Here is a 19,140-nt window from a genome sequence, read left to right as displayed (position 1 = left end):
AATCTGTGTAAGGTGAATAGACTGAATGACGGCAGCATTTTGAGAGAGAGGCAAAGTTAAAATATTTTACTGAGAGGCTTGTGAGTGGTCCCAAGAGCTTTGGAATGGTGTATGACTTTAATAATTATGTATTTATGCAAATTATATGTTTATATATGACCAAGTAGTTAACTTGCTCATAGGCTTTCCATACCAGCCCGGCGATTTGTGGATGTCCTACAGTTGACAGAGGCTCTCTGCCTCAAACATTTGTAGGGGTCAGGAAGGTAAGGTAACTCACTATTCAATTATTATTCAATTTGATTTTGTCAGGCTACACAGCTTCAGCCAATTTTCATAATCACTAATGCAGGTCCATTTTGCTAAACATGCAGATTTCTTAAGAGAATTTAAGAAACTTTGCCATTATATGAAATCTTCTACTTTTGAAAATATGAAACTGATGTAATTTTTAAAAGAGAGATACTTCACAGGCAAAATAATAGAGAGTTGGATTATGGTCCCTTGACTGGACTAGATAGGTACACACACATAAACCCCCAAATTTGGGTTGCATCTTTAAGGCTTACCAGGCCACTCTGATTTGAAGTATATAGGTCTTAGAGTTCTAACTTATTTATTTCTCTGCATTTCTCCTCTGAAAGCTTCTCCTGACAACAGGGCAGCCCCAAAGGGTTGACACAGATGGTCTAGACAGCTGAATGTGAATACGTATCCAGCAAGCCAATTATCTTGTTCTTGTCCATAAAGTGTGGACTGAAGTACTTATTGAGAATAAATAGCATATTATAAAGCCAAATTAAGAAATATATAAACATATCCCTATGTATAATATCCACTCAGGGATAGTTTTAGTAACAATTACAAGAAAACTACTTGAAAAAAATTTAAGCAATTTATTTGTCCCAGTTGAAATGACTCTGCAGTGGACAGATAAAATGCGTATGTACCCTCGATTACCATGGCAGATTTATTTATAATCTTTCTACTATAAACAAACATTTATTCTCTCCCTGAAGTTTTTTCAGGGGTGCTCTTCTGCATTGCTGTCTGGCCTGTCTCATCACATGCTCTGACATCTGCCAGTTTCGCAGCAGACACTGCCATTGTGAAGTCTAAGTTTAAACCATTCCATCCTCTGGGAATTCGCTGAACAGAAATTTTTCTGACACTTATAAAATTTAAAGTCTCTAGTGAAGCCTTACACAGAGTTCACAGGATAACCTGGCCTGCTTTTCAGTCAGTTATTCTCATTTAATTGCCTATTTCCAGATGTTTATTTGATTTATTCTAATAGAATTGAGGGTTTTTTAAAAATATGAATGAACCAGGACCACTATAAAGCCATCTGAACTGTGGGCAGTGGCTATAATCCAGATAATTTGTGTCTTCTCTCTCTCAGTACACATTAAAACAATAGCTCATTTTCTGTACATTCTTTGAAATAGAATATTGACAATTAATTTAAATACCATTCACTAGAGAAAACATAAAACGTTTTTCAGTTCTACCCAGTATCAAAAGTAGCAATATATTCACTAAAGTGAAAATTAACCTGTTTTGATTTATGTGTATCATTTGGAGTTTGGATATATTTGCTAAGCAGTCACTACTGAATATATTCCTTACTTATTCACAGCATAGTTGTATAATGAAGAAAACAATTGAACAGGCAAAGCTATGTATTCCACTTCCACGAACATCTATTAATATGTATTGTTCTTATTTCTGCCAGAACATCTAATACCTGTGAAGAATAAGGACAATACATGTTAACTGTTTTTTAGACTACTCAGTCTTTCTTCTTTCTTTTTTTCTTATTCTCAGAACAAAAACAATTTTTTCTTTCCAAAACTAACTTTTTCCTAGCTCATTTCAACACATCACTTCTCACATCTTTAAGAATACTACTGAATCATTTTTTAAAATTTGCTTACAAATTCAAACTTTATTTGATCTTCAGTGTGAAATAATGCTAAAGTTTGCCTATCTTCAAAACAAGATTTGCTACACTCTCTTATGGTAACATCTTCTCTCTCTTCTTTCCCTGTAGCTAAATCTGTTTGAAAAAATCATCTGTACTTTCTTACTTCCCCTAAACCCCCTACACCCCAAGGACAATTGGAACCGCCCTCGAAGGCCACAGGGAAGCCACTTGTTTGGTGCACTGGACTTTTCAGTCATGTGAATAGCACCGCCTTCCTAGAAACCGCCTTCTCTCCTGAATTCCCTACCTAGCTCTCTAAGCGCCTCTTCGCTGGCTTTTCCTCCTCCTGTGTCTAATATAAATACACATTGCCATGGCATTAGTATACTTTTTATTTGTTAGTATACTCATTTATTAGTATTCTTCATTTTTCGTAGTATTCTTTAGTATTCTCTTCATTTGCCTTTCTTTAATGGGTTCAACAGTCACAGATTATTAATTGATAAAAGCTCTAGATACGTTCTAGATACATCTGGACTAGTGAATAATGTGACATTGTGCTCAAGGGTAGGCTATCCAGGTTGATGTTAAACTTAGATTTAAATTCTAGCATTGCCCCTTATTCATACAAAAATGGGACAAAATGCTTAACCCTCGTGTGTCCCAGCATTCCCACCTGCAAAATGGTAAAGCATCTGCTTTGTTGTTGTGAGAATGAAGTGAGTAAATACGGACAAAATGGTTAGAATAGTCTAAGGACATTGTAAACAGTCAATAAGAAGTCTACATTTCTGTTACACATATGCCCTTTCCAAAGCTGTTCTTTCCCCTGCTTCTTGATTTCCTGGGGCCTAATTTAGTCTCTCTTCTCCAGGCTTAGCTCAATAGCCAACTTGTTCATGAATATTAATTCACTTCTTGCTTGAAAACTTCCAATTAGTCTTTGTTTCAATTAGAATAAAATCTAACACATCTAACCCTTATCTAAATTTTGGCTTCTACATCCTTTTTCAAACTTGTCTTTTCTCCTTATTCTCTATGTTCACTGAGCATTTGCCGGGCAGTGGAACTGGCTGAATTCACTCCTACCAGATGCTCCCACGTCTCTAAATGGATGCCTCCTCTTCATCTTCCACTTCTTATATGGTCCATCCAAACCAGAGCAACTTTTCCAACACACATAATCACTACAAATGTTCATTTTCAATGTCATTTCAAATATTCTAAAATGATTTACTTGCTTATTTATCTTCATCCCTCCCGTGCAGTCTGTAAATTCCCTGGACCTGAGGACTCTACTCTTTCATTGTAGTAGTGGGTCATGCTTAGAATATCATCTGCCATACAGCAGATCAAAAATATTGCCTGGATATATAAATAAACCATTTCATGATCTGATAGAAATAATATTTCCTTACTCGAAGCAACCACACTACTTCAGCTGTATATCTTTTATGATATTTCTCACCCTCTATCTCTTATTGAGGTACTTTTTGAATACATCTTACTTTCTCCATTAGACTATTCAGGTCCTTGAAATCAGGAACTAAGCATTATTCATTTCTTTACAATTTTCTGGTAGTTTGCAAGTACTTTTTATGTGTTAAGTATTAATAAATATTTGTAGACCAGATGAATGAGCAAATACATGCCAAGTCTCTCTCTCTGTAGCCAAGTGAGTAGCTAATTGGCATTAAAAGACATTAGAGCTCTGGAGTTACAGTTCAATACCTTCTAGGAATTAGACTTTGAAACAGCTCTTAGATGGGAAAAAATATTACATTCCATAAAATCCACCCAAAATTTATTGACCAGCAAATCATGGGATGTGCATTAAACCTGCCAACTACCGTATTTCCATTGGTACCAGATACAGTATAAGAGATAAGATGCAACTACCTACACAGCACCAAAATGAGAATCAAGAATGCCATATAAATGAACAAAATACAGTATGTAATGAGCAGAATAGAATGAGCACAGAAGTTAATAACAGAATAAAACAAAAGCTAATAGCAGTGATTGTCTTTAAACCAAGAATAATTATAGCATACTATTGCTGAAAGTAATGCTGATCAAGATAAAACACATTTTATTAAAAAATAAATCTAACTTGATGCACCTATATTAAAAAAAAAAGGAATCTAACTTGAATCAAGGAGAAACTGAAGGTTTACTATAAGAAGTCAATTGACAAACATACTTTCAAAACAACATGAAGCGGTATCCATCTATACAAACTTTCAGGTATTAGGTCAAATCCAGCATAGCAGGAATGGTACTAATGTCCCCAAGGCTATAATCTGAGTCACTGAAAATGTTGCTTCCTATCAGTTTATTCATTTTAATGGAAAATAATGAAAAAATAACCTCCAACAAAGTACTTTCAAGTATTTTTAAAAATTGTCATAGAGTTCATATTCAGAAGGAACTACTTTAAAATAATTTTTTTAATTTTATTTTTGAAAAGAGTATAGAATTTTAAGTGTTAGAAAAATTTATGTTAAGTATGGGTTTTAGTGACAGGTTATTGCAAACTAGCTGATCTGACGTATTTCATGGCATCGGCTTGGTGACTACATTAGAGATGCTACAAGAATAACTCAATAACTCTATTTAGCAAAGAAAACAGGAATTAATACAAGTACATTTAAGATAACTTTTAAAATTCAGAATCATTAGTCTTGTATCCAGAAAATATTTTTTTAAAATGGCAATGCTTTTTCTTCTTATGAAAAATATTTTAAAATATTTTCTCTTGTGGTTATAGAGTTGAAGTATATATCAACTTCTCATTTAAATAATTTTAGATTAAAACTTTAAAAAATTTTTATTGTTATTCAATTACAGTTGTCTGCCTTTTCTCCCCATTTCTCCACCCCACCCCAGCCGAACCCACCTCCCTCCCTCGCCTCCACCCTCCCCCTTGATTTTGTCCATGTGTCCTTTATAGTAGTTCCTGTAATCCCCTCTACCCACTGTCCCCTCCCCACTCCCCTCTGGTTATTGTTAGATTGTTCTTAACTTCAATGTCTCTAGTTATATTTTGTTTGCTTTTTTCTTCTGTTGATTATGTTCCAGTTAAAGGTGAAATCATATGGTATTTGTCCCTCACCACAATTCCGCTGTTGGGATTATACCCTAAGAACCCTGAAACACCAATCCAAAAGAACCTATGCACCCCAATGTTCATAGCAGCACAATTTACAATAGCCAAGTACTGGAAGCAACCTAAGTGCCCATCAGCAAATGAGTGGATCAAAAAACTATGGTATATTTACACAATGGAATTCTATACAGCAGAGAGAAAGAAGGAGCTTATACCCTTTGCAACAGCATGGATGGAACTGGAGAGCATTATGCTAAGTGAAATTAGCTTAAAAACTTTTAGCAAGCCTATACTGAGACGTTTCCTCCTTAAAATATCAAGTCTGTCTAGTATGTATGCCATGCAACTTAGAATACTTATTACTTCTTTTCTTTTTACATTCCCAGTTCTGTCTTTCTTCAAGCTGCAGCATTTTACATAGCATTAAAACAATATCTTCATTTATCAATGTCTGCCCATTCTCAGTCCCTCCTATCTTTGTCCTTACCACCTCCTACCATTAAACACATCCTATTCACTGCTTATATGATGGTCTTCCATTACTCTGTAAAGACATAAAATGACTTCTCACCATTGCCTATAGAACATACACTGATGCATCACACGCTGACGTTTTGTTCAGTGATGAACCACTTACACAACAGTGATGCCATAAGATTATAATGAAGCTGAAGAATTTGTATTGCCTTGTAATGTCGCAACATCATATCACAATGCATTCCGAGTTTGTGGTGATGCTGGTGTAAATAAACCTACACATTGCCACTGGTATAAAAGTATGATACATACAATTATGTATAGTACATATTATTTGGTAATGATAATAACTGACTATGATACTGGTTTATGTGTTTATCATACCACACTTTTTATTACATTTCAGAGTGTACTCTTCCTACTTATAAAAAGAAGTTTGCTGTAAAACAGTACATTGTGTTACGCTGGCAGCAGCTTCATACATTTTGCATTTGCCAGGTTTTTTGGTTGCATCATTTTCTCTTGTGCTTGATTTAATCTTGTGTTGTTTTCTACAGTAACATGTACAGTTTTGTAGCCTAAGAACAATGAGCTATACCAAGTAGCCTAGGTGTATAGTAGGCTACACCATTTAGGTTTGTGTAAGGGCACTCTGTGATGTTTACACAATGACAAAATCGCCTAAGGACACAATTTTTCAGAACATACCCCAGCGTAAGCATCACTGGGTTATGTGTTAGGGATACATACAAAGAGATCAAGGTGTAGTTTATTTATTCAGCAGCACACACAGCTGTATTTCTTTGTGCCAGCAGTACCAAGTTGGTAGAAGTTTTCTAAACATGTCAAGCAATTTCATGACTCCCCTTTTCCACATTCTGATCTCACTTTTTCCCAATGCCCACCACCATTTAGTGATTTGACAAAATGCTACTCCTTGTTTAGAACAAGCTGAAAATTGACTTTATCTACTAAAACTTCCTTGATATATGTAGGCAGAATTGGTGGCTCTGTTCCTTGGGATGCTAGAATATTTTGTAGCAAACAGAATGCATTATTGCATATACCACTCTGCTCTATAATTATTTGCAGTCTTGTGCATTGTACCAAAGCCTGAGTTCCTTGGATTTTGGTAATATACCTTGATTCACTTTATTTTAAATTTATTTTTAAGTATTTTTTATTGATTATGCTATTACAGTTTTTCCAATTTTTCCCCCTTTATCACCCCTCCACCCTGGCCCCTCATCCCCACCCCACCCCAGCATCCCATACTCCTTAGATCATGTCCATGGGTTATACATATAAGTTATTTGAGTTCTCTGTTTCCTATACCAATTTTTATGTCTCCCCATCTATTTTATACCTACTAATTATGCTTCTTCTTCCCTGTACTTACCCCCCTATCCCCCCTTCCCTCTCTCCACTGAAATCCCTCCATGTGATGTCTATTTCTCTGATTCCATCCCTGTTCTTGTTGTTTGCTTAGTTTTTTTTTTTTTCCATTGTTTTTCTTTTCTTTTAGGGTCATTTGTTGATAGTTGTGAGTTTGTTGTCATTTTACTGTTCATATGTTTTATCTTCTTTTTCTTAGATAAGACCCTTTAACATTTCATATAATAATGGCTTGGTGAGGATGAACTTCTTTAACTTGACTTTATCTGGGAAGCACTTTATCTGCCCTTCCATTCTAAATGATAGCTTTGCTGGATAGAGTAATCTTGAACATAGGTCCTTGCCTTTCATGACTTCAAATACTTCTTTCCTGCAAGTTTTCTTTTGAGAAATCTGCTGATGGTCTAATGGGAACACCTTTGTAGGTAACTGTCTCCTTTTCTCTGGCTTCTTTCAGGATTCTCTCCTTAACTTTAATCTCGGGTATCTTAATGATGATGTGCCTTGGTGTGTTCCTCTTTGGGCCCAACTTCTTTGGGACTCTCTGGGCTTCCTGGACTTCCTGGAAGTCTATTTCCTTCACCATATTGGGGAAGTTCTCCTTCATTATTTGTTCAAATAAGTTTTCAATTTCTCATTTTTGTTCTTCTACTTCTGGCACCCTCATAATTCGTATATTGGAAGGTTTCAGGTTGTCCCAAAGGCTTGTAAGAGTCCCTTCACTTTTTAAAATTCTTGTTTCTTCATTTTCTTCTGGATGGATGTTTATTTGAGTCCTGGTTTCCTTCCTGTCACTGTTGGTTCCCTGAACATTCTGCTTTATTTCACTTTGGGTATCCTTCATTTATTTTTTCATTTTTTGACCAAGCTCAGTCAGATCTGTGAGCATTTTGATTACCAGGGCTTTAAATTCTCCATCAGATAGACTGGCGAACTCCTCATAGCTTAGTTTGAGGTTATAGTCTATCCTTTAATTTGGGCTGTATTTCTTTGTCTTGGTGCAGCTGATAGGTTGTAAGGGGGCAGGGCCTTAGATATTCACCTGGGCAGGGCAACTCTTCCTGCTGTGCTGTGGCGCTGCCTGTGGGGGCGGAGCCAGAGAGGCAACAGTGCAGCTCCCCTGCTTATCCTTAGTGCACTTTCCAGTGGGACTCTTGTGTGAGACTGGGAGTATCTCCCACTGTGGTAACCCCAGCTGTAGCCCACCACCACCTCTGAGTCCCCTTAAGTCAGTCCCTCTGGTGCAGCTCGACAGCCAGCCCCTCCCCCATGGCTGCTGTATAGCTGCAGTGTTTCTGAGTTGGCCTATGGTAAGTGCCTTACCAGCCTGGTTGTTCTGGCTGATTTTTTTCTTTAATTCCTTGGTTGTCAGAGTTCCATGAAGTCTGATTTTTCTGGTGCTTTTGGTTGTTTACTGATTTTTGATTGGTTATTATCCTCCTTTTGGTTGTGTGAGGAAGTGAAGGGTTTCTATCTATACCTCCATTTTGGCCGCAACTGCCATTGATTCACTTTAAATGCTTGTTTAAGAAAGATAGATGGGCAGAGGATTGGAAGATGGCGGCAACATAGGTGGGAGCAGAATTCACTTCCCCTCAGTGCCAGGGAAATACCTAGCTGATCTGAGGAGCAGAGCGAACAGCCAACAGTACTCCAGCATATACGAAGATTAGAGACCAAAGATAGAGGACACTGAAAGATCTGACGGTAAGGAGAGTGCTCAAGGACAATAAGGTCCCCGGGACCCGGGACCGCGCGGTACAAGGGCTGCAGAGGCGCCAGCCCTGGCGCAGGGGCTGCTGCAGGAGTCCTGAGAGAGGGCCAGGCTGCGCTGTGAGCAGCCAGGTGCTTGATTGGACCAGGGGGGCTTGAAAAGGAGGAATTTCTCAAAAAGAAAAAGAAAATAGAGACACTCAGGGGCTAGTTAGAGAACTCTCGGTGGTGGCCGAGGCCCCTGGCGCCCCTCCCCCCTCCGCCCCTGGACTGCGAACGGGGAACGCGGGATAAGCAGCACCGGCGCTCACCTGAGGTCCGGTTGCGCGCGGTCGCGCGCGCGCAGATTAGCGAACGGGGCCCGTACATGAAACCCCGGAGGGGCGCCCACACCTGAAACCTCCGAGATCTTTTGGAGCAGAGACTAGCTGCTCCACCCACAGACCCAAAACCTCGGAACCGAGGACCGCGTGATTCGGTCCCAGGGCGGCCCCGCCCACCCGAGAGTCTCAAGCCCCGGACAGCTGGATCGGGCCCCCAAGCGTAGAGCCTCTGGCTCGGCGGCGGGCTGCGCGCTCACCAAGCGTAGGGCCGGCTGGATGCGCACTTCCCAAGCACAAAGGGGCTGGCGAGAGACGTAACACCAAGGCGGCTGAACCAGCAGTTTGCGGCGCGCCAGCCTCCCTAGCCTGGGCGGCTCGACCGGTCGGCGGGCTGCGCGCTCAGAGCCCAAATAACGTCACAAACCCGAAGCGGCTGGATTCCCCTGCTGCGCGCGCACGCGTCCGGAGCCAAAGCGGCTGGAGCGGCCACTCGAGAGTCCCAAGAACAAAGCTGCTGGATTGGCTGATCAACGGCCTGATTGCCTGCCAGGGACCACACCTACAAAACAGTGAAGAGTGTGACCCAGGAAGGAAGAAAAGTGAAACCAATCCTTCCAACCACCGCCTCCCGTTGCACAGACAGGACAACAGCAGAAATAACCTGAACGGTTTAAAGCCAACAGAAGATTTTTTTTTTTTTTTTTTTTCCCTTTTCTTTTTTTTTTTTTTTTTTTTTTTTTTTCCCTTTTCCTTTCCCCCTGAACTCCTTCTTCCTCTCTCTCTCTTTTTTTTCTTTCATTCCTTCTTCCTCCCATCCTTTACCATTTTTATGTCTTCTTCCTCCCTTCTTTTATCTATTTCTATGTTTTAATTTTTGTTAAAATTCCTTCTTATCTTGCCTCCGATCTTTCTTTAATCCTTCTTCCCTCCTTCCTCCCTTTCCTCCTTTCCTATTTCCTATTTCCCTCCTTCCCATCTTGGGTTTTTTTTGTTTGTTTGTTTGTTTTTTCCTTTTCTTTCTCCCCCCCTTTCTATTTTTCCCACAGGTGCGACAACAAAACCTGGAGTGCTGAAAAGACTAGAGTTAGACCGTGTTAAACACATAAACGTCAGCTCAAGACCAGTGAGCACAGGAGAGTAAGGAGACAGCACCACCGAATCCCATTGGCATTCTACCATAGAAGTTCATATCATAAACCCAGGGATTCAGAACAAAGCAATTTAAGAAGCAGAGGCCAACAAGAAGAGCCTCACAAACAATGGGAAGACAAAGAAACAATTCCCAAATGAAAGGAAAGGAGGAAGTCTCAGAAAGAATACTAACCGAAAAAGAGGCAAGTCAACTATCAGATACTGAGTTCAAAGCAATGGTCATCAGGAAGCTCACTGAGCTCTCTGAGCTCAAAGAGAACTACCAGAAACTACAAGGAAACTACAATGAACTCACTGCAAACTATATCAACATGAAAAAGGAAATAGAAAATATCAACAAGAGCCAAGAGGAAATGAAGAATACAATTTCTGAATTGAAGAACACAGTAGAAGGAATTAAAAGCAGACTTGATGAAGCAGAGGATCGGATCAGCGAGCTGGAGGATAAAGTAGAAAAAAACACCCAGAAGGAACAAGAAAAGGAAAAGAGGCTCAGAAAGAATGAAGAGGCAATAAGGGAAATGCAGGACAACATGAAACGTAACAACATCCGTATAATAGGAATACCAGAAGGAGAAGAAGAAGAGCAAGGGATAGAAAACCTGTTTGAAAAAGTAATGATGGAAAATTTCCCTAATCTGAGGAGAGAAAAAGTCACCCAAATCCAGGAATCACAAAGAGTCCCAAACAAGAGGAACCCAAAGAGACCCACTGCAAGACACATCATAATTAAAATGGCAAATTTCCAAGACAAAGAGAGGATCTTAAAGGCAGCAAGGGAGAAAAAGGAAGTAACATACAAGGGAGCCCCAATAAGGTTAGCAACTGACTTCTCAATGGAAACGCTCCAAGCCAGAAGAGAATGGCAAAAAATATTCCAAGTAATGAGAACCAGAGGCCTCCAACCAAGACTACTTTACCCAGCAAGGCTCTCAATCAAGATAGAAGACCAAATAAAGAGCTTCCCAGACAAAAGAAGTCTAAAAGAATACAGCTCCACCAAACCAGCTCTGCAAGAGATGCTAAAGGGACTGCTTTAAGGAAAGGAAGGAAAAGAGAAAGACAGAGGAACACAGGTAGGAAATAATGGCAATGAATAACTACCTATCGATAATAACCTTAAATGTAAATGGATTAAATGCTCCAATCAAAAGACATAGAACAGCTGAATGGATAAGAAAACATGACCCACACATATGCTGCCTACAAGAAACCCATCTCAGGACAAAAGACTCACACAGACTGAAAGTGAAGGGCTGGAAACAAATTTTCCAAGCAAACGGACAGGAAAAAAAAGCAGGGGTAGCAATACTCATATCAGACAAAATAGACTTCCAAAGAAGGGCCATAAAGAGAGACCCAGAAGGTCACTTCATAATACTCAAAGGAAGAATCCACCAAGAAGACATAAACATTATAAATATATATGCACCCAACATAGGAGCACCCAAATACATAAAGAAAATCTTGGAGGATTTCAAGAAAGATATTGACAGCAACACAATTATAGTAGGGGATTTTAACACCCCACTATCAAAAATGGACAGGTCTTCCAAACAAAAGATTAACAAAGATATTGTGTCACTTAACAATACCCTAGAGGAAATGGACTTAACTGATATATACAGAGCTTTTCATCCCAAAGAAGCAAAATACACATTCTTTTCAAGTGTCCATGGATCTTTTTCAAAGATAGACCACATGATAGGACACAAAGCAACCCTCAACAAATTCAAGAAAATTGAAATCATATCAAGCATCTTCTCTGACCACAAGGGTCTGAAACTAGAAACCAACCCCAAGGGTAAAAACCCAAAACACTCAAAATCATGGAGACTGAATAGCATGCTATTAAACAATGAATGGGTCAAGAACGAGATTAGGGAAGAAATCAAAAACTTCCTGGAAACAAATGAAAACGAACTCACAACAACCCAAAACCTATGGGACACAGCTAAGGCAGTCCTGAGAGGGAAGTTCATAGCAATACAGGCCTACCTTAAGAAGTTAGAAACAGTTCACACAAACAACCTAACCCTACGCCTACAAGAACTGGAGGAACAACAACAAAGACAGCCCAGAGCAAGCAGAAGGAAGGAAATAACCAAGATCAGAGCAGAACTAAATGACATAGAGACTAAAAGCACAATTGTAAGGATCAATGAATCCAGAAGCTGGTTCTTTGAAAAGATAAACAAAATCGACAAGCCTTTAAGTAGGCTTATCAAGAAGAAAAGAGAGAGGATCCAAATAAACAGAATTAGAAATGAAAGTGGAGAGATTACAACTGATACCACAGAAATACAAAGGATCGTAAGAAATTACTATGAAGACCTATATGCTAAGAAATTTGAAAACCTAGATGAAATGGACACATTTCTAGAAAAATATAATCTTCCAAAACTGACTGAAGAAGAAGCAGAAAACCTGAACAGACCAATATCAGCAAAGGAAATTGAAGCAGTCATCAAGAAACTCCCATCACACAAAAGCCCTGGACCAGATGGTTTCACAGGAGATTTCTACAAAGCATTTAAGGAAGAACTAACCCCTATCCTTCACAGACTATTCGAAAAAATCCAAACTGATGGAAGACTCCCAAACTCTTTTTATGAAGCCAACATCATCCTAATCCCAAAACCAGATAAAGACACAACGAAGAAAGAAAACTTCAGGCCAATATCGCTGATGAACATAGACGCTAAAATTCTCAACAAAATATTAGCAAACCGCATCCAGCAATATATTAAAAAGATCATCCACCATGACCAAGTGGGATTCATCCCAGGGATGCAAGGATGGTACAATATTCGCAAATCAATAAACATAATACATCACATCAACAACAGCAAAGACAAAAATCACATGATCATATCAATAGATGCGGAAAAAGCATTCGATAAGATACAGCACCCATTTCTGATAAAAACACTCAGCCAAGTGGGAATAAAGGGAGCAGTCCTCAACATAATTAAGGCCATATATGAGAGACCTACAGCCAGCATCACATTCAATGGACAAAAACTTAGAGCTTTCCCACTAAGATCAGGAACAAGACAAGGATGCCCTCTCTCACCACTCCTATTCAACATAGTATTGGAAGTCCTAGCCACAGCAATCAGACAAGAAAAAGCAATAAAAGGCATCCAAATTGGAAAGGAGGAAATGAAACTGTCACTGTTTGCAGACGACATGATAGTGTACATGGAAAACCCTATAGACTCCACTCAAAAACTACTCGACCTAATAAATGAATTTGGCAAAATAGCTGGATACAGAGTCAATACCCAGAAATCAAAGGCATTCCTGTACACCAACAACGAAACTGCAGAAACACAAATCAGGAAAAAAATCCCATTCGATATAGCAACAAGAAAAATAAAGTACCTAGGAATAAACCTAACCAAGGAGGTAAAAGACCTGTACTCAGAAAACTACACAACACTGAAGAAAGAAATTAAGGAAGATACAAACAAATGGAAGCATGTACCATGTTCATGGATTGGAAGAATTAACATCATCAAAATGGCCATACTACCCAAAGCAATTTATAGATTCAATGCAATCCCTATTAGAGTACCCATGACATATTTCACAGATATAGAACAAACATTACAGAAATTCATATGGAACCATAAACGACCTCGAATAGCAGCAGCAATTTTGAGAAAGAAGGACAAAGCAGGAGGTATCACAATACCTGATATCAAACTGTATTACAAGGCAACGGTAATCAAAACAGCCTGGTACTGGCATAAAAACAGGCTCATAGACCAATGGAACAGAATAGAGAGCCCAGAAATAAACTCAAATCTATACGATCAATTAATATTTGACAAAGGAGGCAGGAGCATAAAATGGAGCAAAAACAGTCTCTTCAACAGATGGTGTTGGGAGATCTGGACAGCTACGTGCAAAAAAATGAAACTCGATCACCAACTTACGCCATACACGAAAATAAACTCAAGATGGATAAAAGACTTAAATATAAGCCGTAACACCATAAAAGTCCTTGAAGAAAACATTGGCAGGAAAATCTCAGACATTCCACGCAGCAACATCCTCACAGACACATCCCCTAAAGCAAGGGACATAAAGGAAAGAATAAACAAATGGGACCTCATCAAAATAAAAAGCTTCTGCATGGCTAAAGAAAACAGCACCAAATTACAAAGAGAACCAACAATATGGGAAAGCATATTTGCCAATGATACCTCAGACAAGGGCCTGATCTCCAAAATATATAAAGAACTCACACGACTCCACTCCAGGAAGACAAACAACCCAATTAAAAAATGGGCAAAGGACTTGAACAGACACTTCTCCAAGGAAGACATACAGAAGGCCCAGAGACATATGAAAAGATGCTCAGCATCACTAGCCATCAGAGAGATGCAAATTAAAACCACAATGAGGTATCATCTCACACCAGTCAGAATGGCCAACATAAACAAATCCACAAACAAATGTTGGAGAGGATGCGGAGAAAAGGGAACCCTAGTGCACTGTTGGTGGGAATGCAGACTGGTGAGGCCACTGTGGAAAACAATATGGAATTTCCTCAGAAAACTAAAAATGGAACTGCCCTTTGACCCAGCAATTCCGCTGCTGGGATTATACCCTAAGAACACTGAAACACCAATCCAAAAGAATCTGTGCACCCCAATGTTCATAGCAGCACAATTTACAATAGCCAAATACTGGAAGCAACCGAAGTGCCCATCAGCAAACGAGTGGATCCAAAAACTATGGTATATTTACACAATGGAATTCTACGCAGCAGAGAGAAAGAAGGAGCTTATACCCTTTGCAACAGCATGGATGAAACTGGAGAGCATTATGCTAAGTGAAATAAGCCAGGAAGTGAGGGACAAATACCATATGATCTCACCTTTAACTGGAACATAAGCAATAGAAGGAAAAAGCAAACAAAATATAACCAGAGACATTGAAGTTAAGAACAATGTAACAATAGCAAGGGCGGGGGTGGGGGGTGGGGGCGGGGACAGTAGGTAGAGGGGATTACAGGAACTACTATAAAGGACACATGAACAAATCCAAGGGGGAGGGTGGAGAGGGGGGAGGGAAGTGGGTTCACCTGGGGTGGGGTGAAGGGATGGGGGAAAAGGCATACAACTGTAATTAAATAACAATAAATAAATTAAAAAAAAAAAATAAAAAAAAAATAAAAAAATAAAATTCTGGATATTAAAAAAAAAAAAAAAAAAAAAAAGAGATTAGAAATTACTTAGGAAGGAATTTAATAAATAAATAATGGGCCATAATGCATCTATTTAAAAAAAAAAAAAAAGAAAGATAGATGGATGAATGAATTATAACTAATGTTTTATTTTAATGATGGTGATACACATTTCTTATAAGTTAACACATTTTATAGAAATCAATACATTAATAAATCTCTAATACTTATGCTACACCTTGGCACATCAATGAGTCCTAGAACATTTGAAATAAATGACATTCTAGTAGCTAGTTTACTTTCTTATCTGTCACCATTATTGAGATCAACTTAATAACTTCCTTTGAAACATGAATTTAGAAAGACACACAAAAGCAATGAGTGAAGAATTTTATTTTTCATTATTCATTATTTTTCATTATTATTTGTAGGGTTATTTGACTTTTATACCTTTCACTTAATCATAAAGGAGTGGTTGAGAATTCTTTAACTGTGTCTGGTATTTTTTACTTTATGCTTAGAAGACATCTCACATTATGCTACAAGCTGCCATAGTCTGTGGCTTTTCTGGACATATACATCCAATAAACAGATCCTGACAGAAATGCAGTGACAGAGGGTGACTTTAAAGTCAACCAGTCAGTCACAGATGTGCTCATGGAAATGTATTAGTGTTCAGGGACCAAATATCATGCCACTGAGTTAAATCCTAGCAAACTGATACTGGTAATAATGTAGTCAACTGGAAAAGTGCTACCAAGTTGGGTTATCAATGATTCTTGGAGTCATAATAGCAGTATATTTCCATTAGAAAAACATACATATACAAGATGCTATCCTTTCTCCTTATAGGAGGAAAATAATGTAAGCAGTTTGCTAGACATTTTTAGTATAACACTCTGCCATGCATGTATTAGACATGAGAATAGTAAACAACTATGAACTTTGGTCCTCAGTTCTTCTCACATAGGGAGAGCATTCACTCAAGTGTAAAAAGGAGAAAACAAAAATAACTTCAAACAAAGCTGAAAGCAAGGAGGCTAGGAGATTAGCAAAAAAAAACAAAAGGGGGAAAACAATTGAGGATTAAGGGAATGGCTGAATTATAAAATCTCTTAGATCATAGCAATTTTTCCCAGGTGACATTTAGTAGCAATTTCACAGAATTAGAATGCCAGTTCTTTTTGTGTGTAGTACTCTCACCCAGAAAGCAAGCACTATTGAAAAACAGCCATCATGCAATCTCTTTTATCAATAAAAGGCAACAATGCCTAAAGCATGACCTCTAAATATGCCTTAAATCACTCATGCGGTTACCCCTTTAATAGTGCAATGCAGCCGTAGAACATCGTTCTGTGTCAACACTGTGGATGCCATCATTTAAAATAGATATTGGGAAACTGTCTCAAGACTTACTTTATGACTATTCCTTTCATCAAAAGCTTGTATGTAATTCCACAGATATTAAGTTTCTGAATCTAGACACGGAAATATGGTGCACATAGATTTTTGTGAATCAAATTTTTGGAACATTTTAACAGCTTTGATGCACCATTATCAGATACCTGGAGACCACTGACTCCTGAATTTTCACAACTCTTGAAAAAAGTTGGGCAGCTGGAAAAGTTATACAACTCTGCATCTAACTGATTAAAAACATATATATTCAGAGAGTAAAAAAACAATGGAATACGAACAAGTTTTTTCAAACAGTTAATGGGTGGAATTCATGGTATCCTCACTTAAGTGGCTCTCCATATTTGGACAAATCCTGTACAAATGACATTAACAATAGGATTCTTGGCCACTTCTGTACATTTACAAGTGTCAGTACTTTTGCTGAATTCACTGGGGCTAAGAAAATGATTTAGACCTAGATGAATAATTTGTTCTAGTTTAAGTTTATTGGTTAGTGTCATTAAGGTCTTAGGACAATGGAATAAGCTCACTAACATATGAGCATATTAATTTAGCTTAAAACTAAGATTGGAAAGAATTAAGATAATTAAGAAAGATTAAGGAAAAACATTTAGCATGTGCTTTGCACTGTCGCATGTAAAAAGAAGCATAAGACCATGTTATTCTCAAGTAAAAATACAGATATTAAGAAACCATATACAGAAATCTCAATTTATTTTGCTTTCTGAGGTTTCAGTTATCTGTAGTCAACCATAATCTGAAAATAGTAAATGGAAAACTCCAAAAATAGATTATTCATAAGTTTTTAGTGGCTTACTACTATCAGTAATGTGATAAAATTTTGCACTCTGTCCTACCAGGACATAAATCCTTACTTTGTTCATCAAATCCATGCTGTGTCTGCCAGTGGCCCATTAGGCAGTCAGTGTCCTACTCACTTACCAGATCAACTGTTGTGCTACCATGGTATTGCAGAGTTTGTGTTCAAGTAACCCTTATATAGTAGCCTAACTCTACATCACAATGCCTACATCATTCACCTCACTCTATCTCATCACATAGGTATTGTATCACCTCACATCATCATAGGAAGAAGAAGGGTGAACACCATACAATAATATATTTAGAGAGTGAGTGAGACAGATAAAGAGGGAGAGAGAGGAGACCACACTTACATTACTTTTATTATAGTATATAATTGTTCTATTTCATTATTATGTATTGTTATTCATCTCTTACTGTGCCTAATTTATAATTAAACTTTATTATAGATATGTATAGGAAAAAAACATAGTATATGTGGGTTTGTTACTATCTGTGGAATCATTATGGAAACATGAAACTATGTTACTATAGTTAATGTATGACTGTATGCATGAAAGTACCCAAGATTATTTAAACAACCACTTGGGATCTTGGAATTTTCCCCCTGCGAATAAGGGGAGCTACTGTAATATAGTATGAGAAGTACTAGAATCTGCATACATATGAAGGGCATTGGAGATAAAACACGCACATATGACTCAGGACAAGTGAAATGTGTGACATACTCAATACCAATGCCTATACATAAATTAGTACTTGGAACTAGTAATTCTGACTCAGTAATACTATACCTGGAAATATTATCATCTTCCCCACTGCAATATAATTTATGCTTTATAAAACTTAACAGTCTTTTAATTACTCAAAAAGACAATATTACTTTCTGCCTTTGTACTACTCTTTGCCTGAATTCTGCCTTCCTTAAGAAGAGTGAATAGTCATCACTTTCTATCTTCTATGTTATCGTCCCTATTAATCCCCCTCCAGCTCTCCAGATAATATTTAGTTACTTTCCATGTATGCTATGAGAGGAAGTTTAAATTTATCTGCACTTCATACCTTTTTATCTGCTTACCTGTAGGCTTACTTTACCAGGCAGTATAATTCCTAAGAGTAAGAATGAACCTCATTCTTCTCTGTAATTGCCTCAAGGCTTGATATATAGAAGGTGCTCAATAAGTGTTTATTAGATGAATGTATGACTGTATGCATGAAAGTACCCAAGATTATTTAAAAGCAGTTAGTGACCTCCACAGTGTGATATGAAGGTTGCTACCTTCATTCATCTGCCTTTGCTTGACTCCATTTCTCCTGGTCTTGAGGCTATTTTCATCCTTGAACACTTTCTGTGAAAACTACCCAAATATTATCAGGGATGATTTTAATGGAGATAGACAACTTTATGAGACAAAGCAAAATGTAAAATTTAAGGTAAGTAATGGGTTGCCAAGAACACATTTGACCAATTTTACAGTGTTCTTAAGGCCTAACGATGAAAACCACCTTATCTAGAATCTCAAATTCTCACTCACAATGCTTAGTGTTTATTTTAATAGCATTCCCAATATATATTTATAGGCATCATCAAATTCAATGATTC

The 19,140-nt window shown here is 38.0% G+C and overlaps 1 protein-coding gene across 8 annotated transcripts in view; it reads right to left on the bottom strand.

The window, feature by feature from the left end:
* ROBO2 (roundabout guidance receptor 2) overlaps window positions 1–19,140 on the bottom strand; it is a 1,283,870-nt gene that overhangs the window by 1,197,358 nt on the left and 67,372 nt on the right. The gene's annotated exons all lie outside the window — the stretch shown is intronic.

Source organism: Desmodus rotundus, chromosome 2 (assembly GCF_022682495.2).
Source record: "Desmodus rotundus isolate HL8 chromosome 2, HLdesRot8A.1, whole genome shotgun sequence".
Taxonomy (NCBI): Eukaryota; Metazoa; Chordata; class Mammalia; order Chiroptera; family Phyllostomidae; genus Desmodus; species Desmodus rotundus.
The sequence above is the reverse complement of the archived record's forward strand: the minus strand, read 5'-3'. Positions and strand labels throughout refer to the sequence as shown.